General features: G+C 50.6%; 1 non-coding gene across 1 annotated transcript; it reads right to left on the reverse strand.

Annotated features, from left to right (window-relative positions):
* Positions 1-5,919: 5,919 nt before the first annotated feature.
* On the reverse strand, positions 5,920-6,000 carry TRNAL-AAG. The gene has a single exon. It is a non-coding gene; the product is annotated as a tRNA-Leu (tRNA).

The following is a 6,000-nucleotide window of genomic DNA, read 5'->3' on the forward strand; positions in this document are numbered from 1 at the left end:
CACGTACGTACGCTCAATGATAGCACTCGGAGACCCAAAATCGGGGCCTGTTTTCAGGTGTCCTTTCGTTCGTGCCACCAAGCTAGCTTCCTTCGCTGCTGCTACTTGGCAGACGGAATGTTTGGACGGCATCCGGAGACAAAAGAAATGCAGGCCGGTCGGCAGCTAGCATCAGGATTCAGGATCGATCAGAATAACCGAAGCCTGCAGCCTACGCCCAAATAAACGGGATTTCAGTCCGAGTCCGGAATTCCTTCTGTCCACCCACGGAGCTAGCTACTAGCAGAGATAGAAAACAAGGGCGCGGACGGCCGAATTGGCGCCATGATACAGGCCCCACGTCATGCGCGCGTCGTCCATGCTAGCTAGCTCCCCGGCCGTCCCCGAGTCGCATGCCCGCCCATCACGCCATCACATGCGCGGTAGCTCAACTTGTGGGAGCAGGGGAGCGCAGCGATGACTAGGAGCTAGGCCCAGCAGCCGAGTTCAGACGATGGCCATCGCTTGCAAGCTCAAGCAAGGAAGCGGGCACACAAGCTCACGTGGCAGGTTCCTTCGAACTCGTGGTCGGCCAGGAAAGAAGCGCACAGCCCTGGGGCGCGCGGACGGCTGCGGTGGCGGCGAGCGCCGTGGCGTGCTCGGTAATCACGGGGCCCCGTGATCGCCCCCGATTATTAGGGGTGGTGACGTGATGTGATGCGCGCGCTGATCGTGGCCGGTCCGGGAACTTTGTTCCCAGCTCACATGCGTGGGTCTGCTACCTAGCTAGCTGCATGCTGCTGAAGAGAAGGATCGAGATGCCGCCATCATTAACTCAGTGTGCGCCACACACCTAAACCGCTACGCGAAGTCCGTTCCGGTTTGCAGCTGGGGGCAGCTCGTGCGCGTTCAATGACCCCGTGCCGAAGCCGAGCGCTTTGGCCTAGGCGTCTGGCTGATTGAGGGGGCGCCGCCGGACGTCCCCGCGGCCGAACTACTCAGCCAACGTCGTCGTTGCAACTTGCAGCAACTAATTAGCGGAGTCTAGTAGCTCGGACCCTGACAGCAGAAACGCCTGCACGAAACGGCACGGGGGACCAGTACACACTGCAACAGCTGCTACCTGACGATGCGGTACCCTAGACCCCGGTACGAGTACGAGTATCAGACGAGCCGAACCGAGCGACGTTTCGTTGTCCGAGATTTGAACCCGTTCCCAGCACCAGCATTTAATGGGGTTTTGGCGGCACCACTCAACCGTCAGCAGCAGGAGGAGGCCGCGCGCGCGCGCATTCAAGTGGGTGAAAGCGGCCACGGACCGGCCCGGCCGGCTCCCCATGTGCGCCCGAGCTCCGACGCCCACCCGTCCACGTCGCCAGCCCGTGGCCCATCCAACCGATGGACCGGCCGGCCGGCGGCCATCGGCGTCGCTTTCGCGGCCGCGGACGCGAGGGGCCTCGCGTCGTCGCTGCCGCGCGCGCGGCGCGCCGGCTGGCCGCGGCGGGTGGGGCGTCCAGTCCGAGCTCCCGGTGGGCGGGCGGGTGGTGCGGGAATGGGGCCGGCCGACCGAGACCAGACGGCGGGCGAGGCCGTGCTGCTGGTGCGATCGTCGTTTTTGTCCACGGCGAGCCGAGCCGCACGGAGCGGGGTGGGGGCCAGTAACTACCGGCCCGACCGGGCGGCCCGGCCGGCCGAGGTTGGTCCGGGATTATAACGACCGGCTAACGGTCGGGGCCGGGGAGCGAGCCCAGCCTTGATTGGTTTTTGTCGGTGTTTGCTTCCGACCCGGTCCGCGTGCTTTTAATGACGATGACTTGTCCCGCGCCATGTGAGCGAGCCGATCGACCGGTACGTGGTGTGTCGCTACCGTCGGCAGGGCCGCGCCATGCGTGCATCGCATACATCCGTGTTCGGTTCGCCGAGGACAGCTCCCGGGCGCTGCCCATGAACCCCATTCCCATCACGCCGCCACAGGTGGACAGCCGCATGGGCATGACTGATCTCTGATCCAGATGCTCGCATGTATGAGATGGCTGGCCGTTCTAATCCCAGATATGATTGAGCCAGTAAGCTCTAGGTGCTGCACTGCACAGCAGCAGTAACATCATCTGCCAATGCTCGTCGGAATTTTGGTGATATGCATTTATAGGGTTGGATGTTCCGTGTGTTCAGTGATCAGCGTACATGTATACGGGAGTATCCGTATCTATAATATTTTCGAGAAAGGAAAAAAGCTATGAAATCAACAAGGTCAGTGTTGCGAAGAAGAAGAAGAAGAAGAAGAAGAAGAACCTTCCCATAAGGTTATTGATGGCTCAGCCCAATAAGACCTCTTCTGCGGTATAAAATCGGACTTGGATTTCGGCCAAGATCTTTACTTGCTCTGAATATGGAAGTGTGAATTTAGGCCCACACGATAAGTAAAATACTTGCCCATACAAATTAGCCTGTGGCACGGCCGCAAAAGTTGCCCATCATCCAAGCAAGATTGACAACTTAGATGAAGATGGGCCTGAATTAGCGTGCGTACGTGCATCGGCCTGAGTCTAAAGTCGAAAACAGGCCCAATAAGAAATAGAGAGCACTCTTGCATGTGTGCAAGCATGCACGGAGATATGCAATGGAAAATTCCCATTGAAAGGAGGTTGGAGCTCAATTTAGCCTCCGTTGTGTTCTGCCACTGTGTCCAAGAGAAGGACATCCTGAAGTGGATCGAAGGCACTAAATTCGGTGCACTTTCGTAGAAGCATCTCATATGTCATACGCCTGCTGCCGGCCTTTACGAGCGAGATTAGTACTCCATATATAGCACTGCTAAAAGACGATTTGTAGTAACACACCGTTTTTTATCCAGGAACGGATCAAAATGTAAGCTGTTCCTAAAAAAGAGCAGGATTAATATAACACTACATTCGCCCCTGGAAATGCATCTTTAGGGGGCGGGTGACGCCATCACCCGCCCCTAAAATTGAGCCTCAGGGGCGGTGATGGCGTCACCTGCTCCTAAATATAGGATTTATAGGAGCGGATGATGCCATCATTCGTCCCTAAAAATAGGGGTCATTTTAAGGGTCGGGTGATGGCGCCACCCACCTATGGAAATATATTTTTAGGGGCGTGTGGCGCCATCACCCACCCCTAAAAATATCCATAAATATATGGGCAGTGGCTTCATTCTCCTCCCAGCAGCTCATTGCTTGCTTGGGAAGGTATTGCTTGAAAATCTAAAAAAACAAAAAAAATAGGAAGGAAGGTTTTAAATTTGATTTCCTTCGAGTTGGAGGCTCTAGGAGCTAACTTGATGCTAACTCCATATCTTTTCTAAGACTCAAATGGAGCTCTCTTACCTCTGACTAGATCTAGATCTCTATGGTGTGGATTTGCCATTGGGGTCTCCATTTGACTTAAACTTTTGGATGAAGTTAGATTTTTTTATAGAAAAACAAGATTATATAATCATTTGGGTGCAATCTTTATGTTTTAACTTTATTTCTAAGTAAATAAATTCCTAGATCCATGAAGGAGAGAGAAGAAGATTTATTTTTTTCTATATTATGATAGTTATTTTCAACAAAATTTAGTTATTAGGTTCTGATTTTTTTAGTTTTTACATGTTAAATTGATTTTTTTCAAATTATTGAATGAAGAGTTTGTTTTACTTGTTTTAAAAGCTATTTAAATTATCTCTTGGTGTTCAGAGATGGATAGGATATAAATATACAAAGCACGAAGGACGGATGCCTATTTCCATGGAGAACTTAATAAATTCATTTAAACTGTGAAAAACCACGTGAAAAATGAGAAGATAGGATATCTTGCCCATAAAAAATATGCAAGAATATGAGAGTATTTAGCGACACAACTATAATCAAATCGCATGTGTTGGTGAGTGGTTTTGTTGAGAATTACACATTCTAGACTTATCATGGCGAGAAAGCACCCCTCCGACGAAGAATCCGCTTGATGAAATCATACAAGACGCCGAGTTTAATAGATTGTTTGATGCTTATGATGGTTTTAACGATGCTGGCAGCGATGATGAAGATGATGGTGGAGGCTATAGTGATGGTGTCGACGGGGGCCATCGATGGTGGCAGTGATGATAGTAGTGACGCTGAACTTGATGAAGGTGATTTCCTGAGCTAGTTGTTGTGTCACACCAAAGCAGAGCTATTGGTTTGGTAGTGTTAATGGGTTGACGAACTTCGAGATGGTGAAAAAATTAGCAGAGGAAAATATATACGAGCGATCTAAAGTATATCCAAAACAATGGACCGTTCTCCGTTTCATATTTAAGCTGTTAACTCTAAATGCTAAGCACAGTTGGTCAGACGGTAGTTTCAATGGTCTCGTGCGTATCTTGGCTTGGTTGCTTCCAAATCAACCAATTTTAGAGCGGGAAACCCATTTTCAAGAGCGGACCACGGCCTCACCCGTCCCTAAAAATACCATTTACAGGGGCGGGTAACGGGCTCACCCGTCGCTAGAAAAAGTAGATTTCTAGGGGCGAGTGAGGGCGTGAACCGCCCCTAGAAATGGTTTTCTAGGGGCGGACGCGTTACCCGTCCCTGCAAACAGCATTTGTACCTACGAGAAGTAGGAACGAGCACCGCCCCCACCGCTTCAAATCGATTTTTATCCGCCTCTGCAAACATTTCTGCAGTAGTATAGTTTTGTTATCCATCTACATATATGTTATTACAGGGACGATTGTTTTCATGCAGCAGGTTGAACCAAGCTCGTGAGATGCAGGAACTGCTAGTTTAGTTGCCTGATCCAACCATCGGACCAGATCCCCGCGTGCAAAATCGCCTCCGCAGCCAGGCTCTAAGGCGCCCTCAACGGGCAGCTACGTCACCAGCTGACGTCGAATATTTGCTGATGTGGAGGTGAGATCGAGAGTAAGCAGAGAGAGAAGACAGCTAGCTAGTATCTCATTGCTGGTCTCGCACCAATAAAGAGGTCCAGTTTTCACGGACTGAGAGAGGAAGAGAAGAGGGTGGGTGGGCTCCATAGAGGAGAGAAGCTATTGAATAGAAAAGTACTGCATGCAATCAGATAGCTAGCAGCTGGCTATTATTGTTGGAGATGCTCTAACCCTCCAGGGAATTCTCACGACCGTTTCCTCAAGCTTGGCTGGCGCAAATGGGCCTACGAGAAGGTAAAAGTTAGCCAATGGGAAATTGACAAATAGACAACCAAGCACCGTTCCTACATGTCCTGCCTCTGGACAAACAAGCAGCCATTAGCATAGGCCGAGCCTAGCTTGGGAGAGCCTGGCTAGCTGGTGCGGGTATGCTCGCTCCTCTAGGCAACCAATCACGTTCTGTATCTAGATACAATTTTGGCGAGGAGGAACATGCAAAATCGTGGTTTCTGCCACCGTATGTATGGTCCCGCGTAAAGTAATGGAGCCCATGAACAAAATTGGACGGAGGCTTGGCCGACCTAGGCCTCTGATCAGTGCGCATTAGGCCTACTGAATACTTACCATTGGGCTGCTCCTGCTGATAGGAGGGGAGCTGTGCCTCTCTGATGTTTCCTGGGCTGAATGGTTTAGGTCCAAGATTTATTTTAATGGTACTTTTGACGAACACGGGTGCTGGATGCGCTATGCATTCGCGACGGCATTTTCTTTCTCAGCTCATGTTAGGTCTCTTTGCCTCTTCGGAATAACTGCTCCTTCTGCTGTGATAGTGCAATTCACATTGCACTATTGATTCAGTGGCAGACTGGCACTTGTACGGAATTCTGCAAGAACATCAACGGATAGGGTGAGCACATCTTGTGCTGAGATCGAACTTTAGTTTAACGTTTCATACAACAAAAAAAGCTCCAGAGAAAATAAAGCTGTAGCCTGTCGGATATCAGGGAAGGAAATAATAAAATACAAAAAACCAAAACAGAGAAGGAAATAATAGTAAAACACAAAAAACCAAATGACGAGAGTGGGATTTGAACCCACGCCCTTTCGGACCAGAACCTTAATCTGGCGCCTTAGACCAACTCGGCCATCTCGTC

The sequence above is a fragment of the Panicum hallii genome, chromosome 9 (assembly GCF_002211085.1).
Source record: "Panicum hallii strain FIL2 chromosome 9, PHallii_v3.1, whole genome shotgun sequence".
Classification (NCBI taxonomy): Eukaryota; Viridiplantae; Streptophyta; class Magnoliopsida; order Poales; family Poaceae; genus Panicum; species Panicum hallii.